At 42.1% G+C, this 14,901-nt stretch overlaps 1 pseudogene; it reads right to left on the bottom strand.

Annotated features, from left to right (window-relative positions):
- Positions 1–1,236: 1,236 nt before the first annotated feature.
- LOC109690281 (high mobility group protein B1 pseudogene) lies at positions 1,237–2,245 on the bottom strand (annotated as a pseudogene).
- Positions 2,246–14,901: the final 12,656 nt, after the last annotated feature.

The following is a 14,901-nucleotide window of genomic DNA, read 5'->3' as shown; positions in this document are numbered from 1 at the left end:
AAACTTTCATCCAGTTAATTCGTGACCCCAAGTAAGGAGTCAATGCTTTTCAGCAAAAGCAGTTTCTAAGTAATTGTTACAGGTCCTTTGTTCAGCCAGTACCAGCTCCAAAGTAACTCTCCAGCGCCTCCCACCTATCTTAAATCTAGTATATGACCTCAAGAAGCAATATAATTGTTTTAATAAAGATTTTTTAGTGCAAAGAGTAAAGTGTTCACAATAAATCATTTATAGACAACTTTTCCTTCAAAGTATGTCCTGGGCTACCAACCATCCAATCACCACTCTCTGTTTTGCCCCTGAGCCCCATGTTCCCTCTGAGACATTCCTCATCAGACAGTTAGCTTTAGCTTCCCTCCTCCAATCCTATTATATCCTGTGTCCATCAGGCACACTCAAGTCCAACAGCAAGAGAGACTTCAGCTGTTAAGATCATCCCTTCAGATGGTGTAGCAGATGTTAAGTCTTACTATGTATATATCCCCTTTTGTATCCACTGTCCCAAACTGCCAGAAGTGGCAATTGTTAAACTGATGCACCTGTGACTTTTTGTCTGAAGATCTTGTGCAGCCTAAAATGGGCAGGCCATTTTAAATGCCAGGAGTTGACTCTGTTAGGTGATGGGCGAGAATTGGTGGATGAATACCTCATTCTCCTCACCCTTGGATATGGCAACTGTGAGGCATGTTCCACACTGTCTGAGGACACCAGCAGTTTCAAGCTGATGTCACCCTCTCAGTAATACACCTGATATTGGCTTGATATCCTTCCCATTTTTCTTTTTTTAAATTGTATTTACTTAGAAGCATTCAGAATGTCAACAAAACAGCTCTAACTTTTTTTTTAAATTGAAATTACAGTGGTATTCAATTAACAGAATAACAATTATTTCATATAAGCTGCATCAGAGACAACTGAAAATGAAAAAACTACCATCCCCATATATAACTAATTTGTGTTGTGCACCAACAAGAACCTGCTTTAAATTTCCATGCCAATTTACAACTCCCATACTGTACCAGGCAAGGTTAGTGGCTATTGAAAATACCACCAGGACAGGGCTATCTAAAGACACATTCAGTAGTGTTTTAACTACACAAAAAAGACACTGTACAGTTTAAAAACAAATCTTACACAGCCTTACATTTCAACTCTTTTTTTCTTTAAAAAGAGTGAGTTGTGTTAGGGTGGGGGGCAGTAAATGCTTTATAAACAAAAAACTGCACTAGAACCAACTTATTCATCATCATTATCTTCCTCTTCATCTTCTTTGTCTGCCTCCTCTTCCTACTTTTTCTTGCTTTTTTCAGCCTTGAGAACTCCCTTTTGCACTGCCTAGGGTTTTCCTTTAGCTCGCTAAGCAGCAGTGTCCTTTTTGTACTTTCCCTTCAGCTTGGTCGACTTCTTTGCATAAGACTGCTTGTTGTCTGCAGCAGAATTGTTCTGCACCACTCCCAGCTTCTTTGCAACACTACCAATGGATAGGCTGGATGTTCTCCTTTGATTTTGGGGCAATACTCAAAACAGAGCAAGAAGAAAGCTGAAGGAGGCCTCTTGGGTGCATTGGGCTTCTTTTCTCTCTTCCCTTTAGGAGGAATGTTAAGTTTTCATTTATCTTTCATAATGAGCCTTGTGTGCCTTTGCCATGTCTTCAAATTTTCCCTTCTCTTCGGCGGACATGGTCTTCCACTTCTCTGAGCACTCTGTAGAAAACTCTGAGAACATGACCGAAGCATCAGGGTGCTTTTTCTTGTGCTTCTCCCAGCAAGTTTGCACGAAGAATGCATGTGATGAAATCTTGCCTCTCATCGTCTTAGGATCTCCTTTGCCCATCTTAAGTTTTTTTTCCCTCAGTGAGGCACAGAGTTGCCCAGTGCTTATCCAGCTCTCACTTGCCCCGGTGCTGTCTCTGTGGTGCTAAATGTACTGCAATGGCTGTCCCTCTTTTTTACCATCACTTCTCAGTGTCACCTGCCAGATAAACTATATGCACCTCAATGTCTGTCTCCAGTTCTTCTCTGGAGGATGTAATTTCGTACGTGCAGGTTTGTGTACTTACACGTATAAATGCATATGCATGTATAGATAACATTAAGAGTGAGCCAGTGTCTTGGTTTCACTCTCTCTTAATGCAGTGCAAGGTACACCGCATTCAATACGTGGTAGCTGTGTTGACAGTGATGATGAAGTGAAGCTCTATGCACTATAGCTGGGGATTATTCGGCATTGTCCCCCACGAATCTTCTTGGTAGACTCTTCTTGTTCCTTGGACACCTCAACTCTTTTTTTTTTTTTTTTCTTTTATTATTCATATGTGCATACAAGGCTTGGTTTATTTCTCCCCCCTGCCCCCACCCCCTCCCTTACCACCCACTCCACCCCCTCCCGCTCCCCCCCTCAATACCCAGCAGAAACTATTTTGCCCTTATCTCTAATTTTGTTGTAGAGAGAGTATAAGCAATAATAGGAAGGAACAAGGGGTTTTGCTGGTTGAGATAAGGATAGCTATACAGGGCATTGACTCACATTGATTTCCTGTGCGTGGGTGTTACCTTCTAGGTTAATTCTTTTTAATCTAACCTTTTCTCTAGTTCCTGGTCTCCTTTTCCTATTGGCCTCAGTTGCTTTAAGGTATCTGCTTTAGTTTCTCTGCATTAAGGGCAACAAATGCTAGCTAACACCTCAACTCTTAAGGACCCATGTTACTTTCAGCCTCTGGCCTGGCTTTAATAGTTATAATAACCTATAACTTCTAAAGAGCATTTTAGAGTTTATATGATCTAATACTTATCTAATATTCACTTATTCATCCATGCATCCATTATTTTTTCAAATGCCTACTATATGTGAGGCATTGACCAAAGTGCTAGGAGAATAGCCGGGACCAAGACTGGCAAGGTCTGTATCCCTACTGAGCTTAGGTTCTTGTGGGAGGGAGACATATAACTTAACAGTGAATTAATTAAGTTAATTAGGATTTTTAAACACATATTTAAAAATATAAATCTTAGACTGGGCACAGGGGCTCATTCCTTTAAACCCAGCTACTAGGGAGGCAGAGATCAGGAGGATAGCAGTTTAAGGTTAGACTAGGCAAAAAGTGAGACTCCCATCTCAATAAATAAGCAGGGCTTGGTGGCACAGGCCTGTCATTCCAGTTATATGGGAAGTGTAAATAAGAGGATCACGGTCAGGTTGGCCCTTGCAAAAATGTGAGGCCCTATCCCAAAAATAACTAAAGCCGTTAAGTACAGTGGCTCAAGCCTGAAATCCCAGCTATTAGGGAGGCAGACATCAGGAGAATTGTGGTTTGAGGACAGCCCAAGCAAAAGGTTTGGTAGACTCCATCATAACCAATGGCTGGGTGCAGTTGTACACACAGTGTCTTTCCAGCTATGAGAGGGGGGATAGCACAAATAGGAAGATAGTGATTCAGGCTGGCCTGAGCATAAATGTGGGAACCCATCTAAAAAATAACCAACACAAAAAGGGCTTCAGGCATAGCTCAAGTGATAGAGAGCTGAGTTCAAACCCTAGTATTGCCAAAAGAAAAAAGAAAAAAAAATCTTACAAACAAATAATTGAGTAAGAACTTAAACAGACTATGTTATATAGAAAATAGACTAGTTAGGTGTGCTAGGAAGAGGCTGAGGGGCTCTTTCTAGATGAGTGACCTGGGACCAGTGACTGCAGAGGAAACAGGTAGTCAGGAGTTCAGGCATCTAGGCATTTCATCTTGGAATCTTCAAACAACCTTTCCAGGTGCCTATTCTTTTCCCTTGCCCTTCTTTCTTTTTTTCTAATGAGAAACTGTGGCTGAGGGAAAGAAATCCAGTAACTTGCCCTAGGTCGCAGAGAAAGGAACTGTGACTTGTTGAGTTGTTTGCTTAGCAGACCTCAGATGAGAGGATTAGAAATCCAGATGGTTGCCCCATCCACCCAACCAGTCCCCACAGTGTCAGGGATATGATCAGTTGCAAGCCAAGTGCCACTAATTACTCTCCCACCCTCCAACCTTCTTAGTGTTCCTGGCCAAGACACACAGCAGAAGGAAGGCAGACCTCACCATTCCTTCCCCAATAAAGCTAGCTGGGTGCCTGGAACAAGGGACACTGTGTAGTCCACCATGGCAGCTAATGATATCAGCTGCCACCCGGAAGCTTCTGGATGATGCAGCAATTCAGGGAAGTACCAGCACAAACCCAGTCCCATCTCCCTGTGGCATATGGTAGCCACAGAACCTCAGCATGGGCACCAAGGGAGGGGTTTCACTTCCGTGCACTGATGGTGGACAGTGGCTGGGAAGACTCATTTCGGCGTGCAGCTTATAACAAGTACTTAGAAACTGCTTTTGCTAAAAGGCCCTGACTCCTTGCTTGGACCTACAAGTTAACTAAAAGTAGGATTAAAAACCTGACATCCCTGCCTGCATTTTGCATCTGTCTCCTTTGCTTTGGGTCTGTCTCCTGCAGTCACCCTGGATACCAGGAATGACAAGACTGATTGGTAATGTCTCTACAGACAAGGGACCAAAACTAGTCCCTGAAGGAACAGTAGAGCCTTTATTAGGACAGATCATCCTCAGATAAGGACAATTACCTATGATGATGACTTTGTACCCTGGAGCAGGATACTCCTCTCAAATGAAAACAGTCATAATAACTTCTCTGGAACCCCTCAGAGAACCAGAACTGAGATAATGACGAACCAGGTCACACTTTGCCAGGTTCTGTTTAATTATGCACACCTCTCACCCCTGCCCTGTTTTTACTTGGTACAAAGTACCCCTAACACTAGAATGCACAACTGCCTCTTTTCATGGGCTAGCACCCATGTCTGTGTGAGTACTGTTCTTTCTATACACCCATGCCTTTCCTATAAGGCACATCTGTTCTTTTGCTTTACTTGCTAAATAAATCTGTTTGTCTCTTGCCCTATGTCTCTGCCTGAAAATTCTTGTTTGGTGTTTGCAGACAAGAATCTAAAGGGCCAAGTTGAGAATGCCTTTCTTTTGGGGTTCTCCTCACTAGCTACCAGTGACAAGTTGAGCAAGCATGCCTTCCCAGGCCTCAGGTTCTGAGTTCAGAATTTCACAGGTGCAAATTTTCTGAGTTTACTGCTGTTCAGGCAACTAAACAGTGGTGACTGTCTAAAGTTTTCCTTTATGGGGTGACAGGAGCACAGAGCAGGCAATGTCTTGCTCATAATCCTTTCAATTATGGGCTCTTGCTAGAATTTAGGGACCTTCTATGGTTTGGATGTAGTTTAATTGTTTGATTGTGGCCCCTAGCTTTCCATTGTGACTATTGGCTTGGTTTCTAGGGTGGTGCTACTGGGAGGCTCTTAGGTCATTGAGGGCAAGCCCCTCAGCAGGAATTGTGGGATCTGTCTCTCTCTTTCTCTCTCTGCCACGATGTGACTGCAGCTGAGAGGACCTTTCCCAGAACCAAGTCAATGCATCAGGCCCTTGAGTTTCCAAAAGGTGAACTACAATAAACCTTTTCTCTTTTAAAGTTAGCTACCTTAGGTATTTCAATGTAGTAACATACAGTTAACTAATACAGGATCTTTATAGGTTTGGGTCTTCAGCCAAGTGTCAAGTATCTGTTGTGTGTTAGCCATTGCACTAGAGCTGAAATCTCACTTCTACAGAGGAAGACATAAACAGAAAGGGTGATGAGCATGACGTCATAGGAATAGGTATGGAACATCTCCAGAGGGATCCTGGAGTAGGGAGACAGCACTTCTCCATTGCTGGGGTCTTGAAGTTCTGAGGCAAAGGTAATGCTCCAGTTGATCCCTGTTCTTTCCAGTAAGATCTATTAGTCTCCATTTGCTTAAACTTATTTTATTAAACATTTTCAGTTTCAATTATTTTTATTTGTAGATTTTGTGATAAGTTTGAGCATTTAATCATGAAGGAGGCATTCCCATTAACCTATGTGATCTTTAGCAGGTGTTCCTCAATTTCTTCAAAGGTTCTTGGGAAGACTGAATGAATTAAAATGAATTAAGTTCTTAGAGCAGGGCCCCATGCTATGTTATAATTCTTGCCTTCCATCCCAAAAGATAGGTAAAAACTGTGTACGAATGAGTGATTGAGCAATTCAGACACCTACAAGCTGCCTTGAGACCTGAGGTGCCACCTCTGACCTCAGTGAGCTGATCTTGGATGGAGCATATTCACAGTTAACTCTGCAGGGTCATGAGGATTGTTATGGGATATATTTGGGTGTGTGAATATAATGCTTATTGTTCCTCAAAAAACAACCATGTGACCAGGTGGCCTGTGGGTTTGTTGTTTTGTGAACATTTGTTTCATTTGCTAAAATACAACATACAAATATACCAACAAAGAAGCTGACACTGCAAAGTACTCCTATTAAGAAGCAAGGCACATATTCGGGCACAGAAGTGATCCTTCTCAGCTATGTCCAAAGCCTCTGGACTTGTGACTGAGCTTAAAGAGGTTCTGCACAAAGAAATGACACCTCAGACGTTGGCATTTTCTGGGCAGCTTGCAGAACAAACCACTTCCTCACATCGTGAGAGAGGGCCGGCAAAGAGCAGAAGTCAGTTGTGAAAGGATGTTTGCATCTACAGAGCTATAAATGGGAACTTAAAGCCAAACCCTTATTCCAAAAGGAGTGTAATGCACTCAAGATCCCTCAAGAAACATCTGGGAGTGTCAGGACTAACAGCCAGCTGTTCCTAGGTGTCATGAGTAGGGTAGCTGCATACAAGCAAAGTAAGCAGAATTTGTCTGGTGCTTCCTCTACTCTGTGTTTTACACACAGCATGAAAACTCACTAGCATACAAATAAACCCAAATTTCCTATTGAGCCTTGACTGGTACAGTTTCCTCTGCCTTGATGACCTCCCTTGCTCTTACTCCCTCCTAACCTGTCACTTGTGTGGCAAGATTTTATTGACTGGCGTGTTTGCTGTGTGCTAGACATTATTGTAGTGCTGCTTAAAAAGCCATAGTGACAGATTGCAAAGAGCCACAAATTCTTCCTTTCCTGAGTCCAGTGGCCCACTTGCTGTGTGACTGTGAGTGCCTTCAAATTCTGACTCTGGGTTTTGTCATGTGACTTGCTTTGGCCAGTGGGATAATGCAAACAGAGGTATGTAAAGTCCTTGAATTCTTTTATTTCTCTTGGAAAACTTATGCCACCTTTTGAATGAAATGAGAGGTTGGGAAAGCTTATGACCCAGAGAAGAGCCATCCTAGCTGAGGGCCCTCGGCCAGTCAGCCCAAGGTGACCCAGAATCTGCTCACAGAGGCATGAATGAACTCAAATGGCCAACCACAGAATCCTGCACTAAGGTGTACATTCTGAGTGGTTTGTTAAGCACAATAGATAACCACCGCAGCCATCAACTATTCCTTGTCTAAGATCTTATACTCCTTTGTGGGTAGCAACACCTGATTTTATACTGGTAAACACTTTCACCTCTCTTAATCTATGCTATGTAGTTCTGGCAAAGATGACCCCACTTGGTGTCTCTGACTTGAGAGACAATCAATGTACTCCTGAGCACTAGAATTGGCACATGATTTGAGGTGGACAATAAGACTAAAATTTGGGGAGTTTGTTGGAATTCTTAGAAAAATTAAGTGTTCTGAGATGGCTAAACTAGTAGAACATAGGCTTCCAGCAGCTGGAAGCAATCTTGCCACACTGAGAGGAAATCCTACCTTAGAATGGAGTCAACAGAAGAGAGGACAACTGAGAGACAGTATTCATGCCCATGGATCAACCTGTGCCTGAAGTTCCATCTCTCCCTAGTTTTTTCAGTTACATTTAAAAAAAATCTCATATTTCTGCTTAAGGCAAAGTGAATGGAATCTCTGTCATTTACAACCCCAAATTTCTGGTTGATATAGCGCTCAAATTCTACATTCTCCAATGAACTACCTTTCTCCTTGCAAGAACAGAAGTTCATGTTCATGCAGATTTGGCATATAGTCAAGAACCATATGCTCTGCCTCTCAGTGTGAGGTCAGTGTTGTGTTTCCCCAAGATTCAGCTGCAAGCTCTCCAATGATGTGCATGTCCTACCTCCCTGGTCACAGGGCTTGCTTTGGAGATGCTAGGCTAGTGGGTGCTAGTCCTGGTACTTTTGCTGGAACTATTAAGGACCAGAAACTCTCTATCCACTAGGATTGCTAGGCCAGAAGCATGAGACCAGGAGTTTGTGGTCACCACCTGTAACCAAGAAGGAGAGCCTATCTTGAGTGTAGGGGAGATGGCAACATAGAGGAAAGCCAAAACAAGAGATGGACAGTCATGACACCTTTTGGCTGGATCCTCTATCCATCGATAACTGAAGACCAACCTCTCTTAGACTTTTTAAATACTTAAGTGAACATATATTCTTGTTTAAGCCAGGATTTCTATCACTGAAAGAGTCCTGAACAACCTCTCTCAGCCTCAGTTTTGTCTTCTGCAAAAATAAAAGGGGGGTTAATAATACCCCTTCTATACATACAAGGTGCCTGGCACAATATTGGCAGATAGTAGTGATTGCATTAACTTCCTTCCTCTGAGCTCAGAGGGTGAAGTTGACTATGTCCTTCTCTTTCCAGGCAGCAGCTCATCCTTTGTTGAACAGACAATTTAAAGTTTCCCAGCAGGCTAACAAAGGGGACATCAGCTTTCTTTCCTTAATGTAAACAATAGCATCTCTTCCAGATAGATGGAGGAACTCAGTGGAATGTGTGTTTGTCCCTTAGCTCTGGCTTCCTAGTGCTACCTGCATGTGCTCAACAGGCAGCCTGCTGTGTTCTACAAAACACAGCCAGATGATAAACCTTTGGTTTTTGCTCTGATTCTTGAGAATAATGTGTCCATAATGACTTGCTTCCTTAAGAATAGCTATAATTGCAACAATGCTGCAAAAAGAGAGCTGGACAAATCATCCATCCACATGCAATATGCCTACTCTCACTGGAGTGGGTATTATCCTTATTTAATTTTTCCAACCCAAACTTTTAACAAGGAGTGGGCTTTCTGTGGGAAGTGGAGAACTTTTATTCTTAGTTGGTTTGCATTGTTCCCTTGCCTATACAATTTCCCCAAGAATTAGAAATTAAGGGAAGATTTTTGCAGTTCTTTTCATTAAGTATCTTAGCTGCCACCAGCCTGGCATCAAGGAATTGATACCTACCTTAGCTGGAGATGCAGAATCATTCATACGCTGTCCACGGTGCTGACAAGTGGGTTTCTTAAGGAACTCTCGGGCACAAGATCTTGGCTCAGCCCAAAGGCTGTTTTATGCACTATCAGGATATGGGGATGGAGTTCCAGGTTGACAGATTGGTAGGTAGGGGATACCCCTGGCATATTCTGAGTCATTTCCTGACAGCAGCACATCTTCTTGGAAAGCCACGTTTATCTTGGCTCTCTCTGAGACCCTAGGGTCCACACATAACAAAATGATGAGCAGTCCAGAGCCAGGATGGTAAATATGATTCTCCAATGCTCAACTGGAACAGCAGGTAAACATAAGCAGACTCAGTGCTAATTATATTTCATAGATGCCACTACTGTACACTTATTATGTGCCAGGTATAGTGCCAAAGTATTCAGTATACATTTTCTCAAGTAGTCCTTATGACAACCCAGTAAGATAGGTACTATTATTTTCTCTATGTTATAGTCAAGAAAACTGAAACTTAAAAAGAAAAATGGCTGGACTCACAACAAGAGCTGAGGTTTGGCCTTGGGTCTGTCTGATACCATCAGAACCCACCCTTCTAACCATCATGCTATGCCTAGTGAGTGCACTCAGAAATGGGGTCTAGACCTGGAAAGGTCAGCCCTTGACTTGCTAGGTGAGGTAGTGAGGGTTTTGAATTCCCCAGCTGTAGAAGTAATAGGTTAGCTGTAAGCTGCCCAGTTACTAAGTGGCCCTGTTTTAGCAGTAAGCTTACTGTCATTGGATGTGAGCTTGAATCATAGCTAGAGCACAACACAGAAGGGATTCAATCACAGAAGGGATGGTTAGGTGAGTCCACATGACCTTTACCATTTTTTCTCCCATGACAGTCTGATGCCAATATATTTTTCACCTGTTTTCAAATGTAAAAGATGAACATCTGTGCTTCGTGGGGCCTGGTCTTGCCAATTTCAAGGCAGTTCAGTTTTCTGCAATTTGCTGTGGTGACTCAGCAAGCAACAGGAGGAGGTACCCATCAGCTTAGTCTTCCTCCTGAACACCTTGCTTGGCTAAACCTGGGGACATGAGGTGGGAGGGCCCCAAGATAATTGCTTGAAATATATTTGTTGCTGATGTTCTTTTTGTCTTCAACAGCACCGTATTTCCCTGCTTCTTACAGGTTCTGACTTCATGGTAACACTTGAACACCCATTAGGGAAGCTTGCCACTTTCTCATTTGTAGAACTGGCTGGCATAAAAGGGACAGGTACTACTTAAAATGTCAAGGCAGCAGTGCAGCTGGTGGGTAAATTTCTGTGTAAAAATCTACCTTTAGTTCTAGAGCAGGGAAATGATGTAAAATTCTCTAACAGTAATCAGACATGAGGTCTATCTTCAGCCAGAGAAGAAGGGGTAGACAATCTCAGTAAACCAGTCAGTTTTTCCCTTAATGCATCACCTATGCATGGACATGGGATGTAGCTCAGTGGTAGAGCTCATGCCTACCATCCTCAAGGCCCTGGGTTCCAGTCCCAGCACTGCTTTCTTCCCCTGCACATTTCCAGTGTTCATTCAAGGCACCCTGTTCTCCTAAGACCCTTCTTTATTTCCTCTATTGATCAACCTTTCCTCCATCATGACCACCCCTCCATCTCTACTGCCATGTCTGCATTGCTCTTGTATAATGTCCTAACTTATCATTCTGTCTCTGACCTCCCTATGTCACTCCATTCTGTAAGTAACTGACATTGAAAGACTGTTGAATGAGAGTTTTGAGTAACAGCTTCCTAACATGTAAAATTTCAGTGGCTTCTTGCATGTTTAGAAGAAACAAACAACATCTACACTCCACCCATGCCAAGCCCCAACCTAGCACTTTTGAGTGTTTGCTACATGATGTCATAAACTACACTAAACACATCATGTATTACTTTTTCACAACACTCTATAGATGAGTATTAATAACTTCATATGATATCTGAGTAAAGTGAGGTTGAGAGATTAAATAACCTGCTTAAAATCTCCCAACTTGTAGGTGCTTTACCTAGATCTAAACACAAAGTGGTCTGCATTTTCTCTGTCTCTTTTATTATTACTAGTAATAGACTTAATTTTTTATAGCAGCTTTTTTATAGAAAAAATTGAGCAGAAAGTATAGAGAATGAGCATGTTCCCTAATTGAAACCAATGAAACTAATCTTGAGTGTTCACAAACTTGAAGTTATAAGGATGTGAGACTTGGAGTAGTTGCAGTTCTTTTGTGACCCAAAAGGGAATCCATGTGAGAATAGGGTCACATGAAGAGAAAAGAAAGAGAGGAATTAGGTCCTAAGGACATAAGCTTTATCTCCTGTCAAACTTATTCATGTGAGCCAATAAATTCCTTCTCATTCAAGCCTATTTTAGTTGGGCTTTCTGATACTTGCTACTAAAAAGAGAACTTACCTGCACGAGTGGAGAATGGTAAGTGCTACAAGGACAGTAGGGCTAGATTTTCTCAACAGACCATCTGGGTATTCTTTATTCAAGAAATGTTTATTATATATCTGTTATATTCCAGATGCCGTGCTAGGTGTTAGCCTTGAAAAGGTCTAAGAAGAACTTTCTGAAGCTACAGAGATACTGTAAAATTGCAGACCTATTATTAACACACATGGAGGTCCCTTGTTCACTTGTAACCACATTTCCTTAACAAATGTCTTTTGCAAGACATACAGGGATGGTGGGAGGAGTGTTTAGAACAGCACTAGCTCTAGCTGCCTAGAGGCTGTGAGTAGTTTCTAGCTTCTTGTACTCCCTAGAAGAATAATACAGGCAGGAGTCAACAAAGTCAGATACCACCACCATCACCACTGGTGGCAAGGGGCTTCTTTTGCCGACCAAGCCTGGTTCTAATTGGACTTGTGGGTGCCTAAAAGCTCATCATCAGTTTTTCTGATTCCACAGACTTAGCAGGTGATTGGGGGCAGAGAGATGGGATGCGAAGCATTATCAGCAGAGTCAGAGAATTTAGCCTAGGGGGCAGTGACAGGACGTGGCAGCAGAAGCTATTGGGCTAAGGGCTTATTCAGGCTGTGGTGTGGTAGATAGAGCTTGCTGCACCTGCCTATATCAAACATAGTAGTTCTGAACAGTACTCTGTCCCCAAGTAAATATGTAGTGCAGTAATTCAGAAACTTTAATGGATACCTGGACATCTTGTGAAAATGCAGATTCAGATTCAGTAACTCTGGGGTGAGGCCTGATATTCGGCATTTCTAATAAGCTACTAGGTGATGCTGAGAGTAACAAGGATGTAAGAAACAGGAAATGAATATATCTTGGGTGCATTTCTTGTTTTGAATTAAGCTTGCTGGCTAATTTCCTTAAAAGCTTTGATTGTTTCTTGTGCTTTGGAGAAATACTTGAACCTGGCTGAGTTCAATTTTAAATTCTACCATGAAGTAGGGACATTTTCAACCTGTAATATGCTCAGATCAGGATACCTGGGGTGGGTAATGAGGCCAATTATTCAATAATCAATTTAGTCATTTAAAAAAAATCTGCTGAACTCCTATAGTTGCTGGATACTGTGCTTTGTCCTGAGATAAGTCATGAGCTAGAGAGACTGCAGTGTCCTCTTGGACAGTCTAACAGTCAAACAGACTAACACTAAGGAAACAAATACAATAATTTTAAGTTGTGGTAAATGTAAGGAAGGATACTAATAAGTGACCAAGTTTGAGACTAATGAAGAGGAAGGGAACATTTTAGAATATGTGATTATATTAGTTTCCTAACGCAGTTGTACAAATTGCCACAAACTCAGTGGCTTAAAGCAAGAAAATTTTATTCTTTAACAGTGTTGGAAGTCAGAAGTTAAAAAATTTCACTAGACTGAAGTCAAGGTGTGAGAGGTGAGGGTGTAGCTAAGCAGTAGAGCTCTGTGTAGCATGCATAAGGCCTTGGTTCTATCTCCAGTGCCACAAAAGAAAAAAAAAAAAAACCCCAAAACTCAAATGTGTCTCAGGCAGAATCTGTTTCCTTGCCTTTTTTAGCTCTAGAGCTTTGGAGGCCATCTGTGTTCCTCAGTTCATGGTCCCTTCCTCATATCATGCCAACCTGTGTCTATTGTCACATCCCCTTCTCTGATTCTGACACTCCTGTTCCCTTTATATAAGGACTGCTGTAATCATACTGGCCTCATTTGGATAGCTCAAAATCATTTCCCCATCTCAGAATATTTAACCTACCTGCACAGTTCCTTGTTTATGAAAGACAAAATCTCACAGTTTCCAGGGATTAGGATGTGGACATCTTTGGGTGGGTTAAGTTGACATTCAATCACAGAAGTTAAAAAGGCCTCTCACAGGAAGTGATATTTAAGCTAAAGGCTCAGAACAGATCAGGCACATGAAGGCTAGAAGAAACAGCTTTTCCAGGAAACAGCAAAGGCAAAGGCCCTGAAAAAGGATAGAACTTCTTTTCCAAGGACTTGTGAAAACTCCAGCAAGACAGAGTCCAGAGAACAAGATCAGATGAGGGTAGAGCAGCAGGCAGAGGCCAGACATGTGGAGACTGTGGGGTCTTTGAGTTTTACTCCAAGTGTGATGAGGTACCATTGGAAAGCAAAAACGAGTTAATGATATGATCAGCTTTATGTCTAAAGGGGTGGTCACTAACTTGACTCTGTCATTCTCATGTAGGAAGGCCAACCAAGATTGGCCAGGGCTTCTGATGAAAATCTGGATACCTCTAATGCTGAACTCCCAATTTTAAATTATTGACAATACATTGGAAAAATATAAAGCACACATTCAGGTCAGGTTTGCTAAACACTGCAGGGCTATAATCTCTGAACAGGCTCTGCGCTGTACTTGCTGCATGACCTGGAGTGAGTGATGGAAACTTCTGAGTCCTAGGCTCCTGGTTTGTGCAGTGGAGAAAAATGGTGGTTACTGAGTAAAATGTTTAGGGTGGTGCCTATAAGCATTCAATATGCACATATCTGTGTATACACACACACACATACATAATTTGAGGGAATTAGATGAAAGTTTAAAATTGAGTGACCTTTAAAATTGCTCCTGGCTCTAAGATTCTATGATGATAAAATGGTTCTTATTAATCAGACCATATATTTAATCACAGAAGACTTGAGTTATCTTCACCAGCCTGGATTTAATTTCCTTATCCAATATGCATTGCACAGTATGTATCTTTGGTAAGATGACAGTGGGCTCTGGGACAACTATGTTTGTTGAAAAAAAACATAGTGGTGAGGAACAAGGCCATCTCTTGCTAATTACAAACAACTTCTAGGGTTAGAGCCCCAGCAACCAAGTGGTTAGACTCAGCATCTGTTCAATTTGCTCTTTCCCTCAAGGGCTTTGAAACAAACATATTTGCTGTATCTGAAAACTCATGTGTGGTTCCTTTCTCCTTTCTATCCATTGGAGTGAAATCTGGAGAGGGGGTGGGCATGTACAGCTCGTTGTCTAGCGGTAGGCAGGTGAACCTGAGGATGAAAAGGTTTTTCTTTGGAGGACCTCCTCTGAGAATCATGCTTGGTATGTCCCATTTTCAGGTCCCTATAAAGAAAAGCATAGAGAAGTCAGAGCAGGCCTGATCCCAGGCAGAGCTCCAGGGTGGAGTGGCTGTAAATAGACTCTGGAGGATGTGCTGGGTTTGAATATTATCAACCAAGGGCAATGTTTGCAAATGACAATGATGAATAAATTACATGGCTTCTTGGAC

The sequence above is a fragment of the Castor canadensis genome, chromosome 16 (genome assembly GCF_047511655.1).
Source record: "Castor canadensis chromosome 16, mCasCan1.hap1v2, whole genome shotgun sequence".
NCBI lineage: Eukaryota > Metazoa > Chordata > Mammalia > Rodentia > Castoridae > Castor > Castor canadensis.
This window is presented reverse-complemented; position numbering and strand designations above follow the sequence as displayed.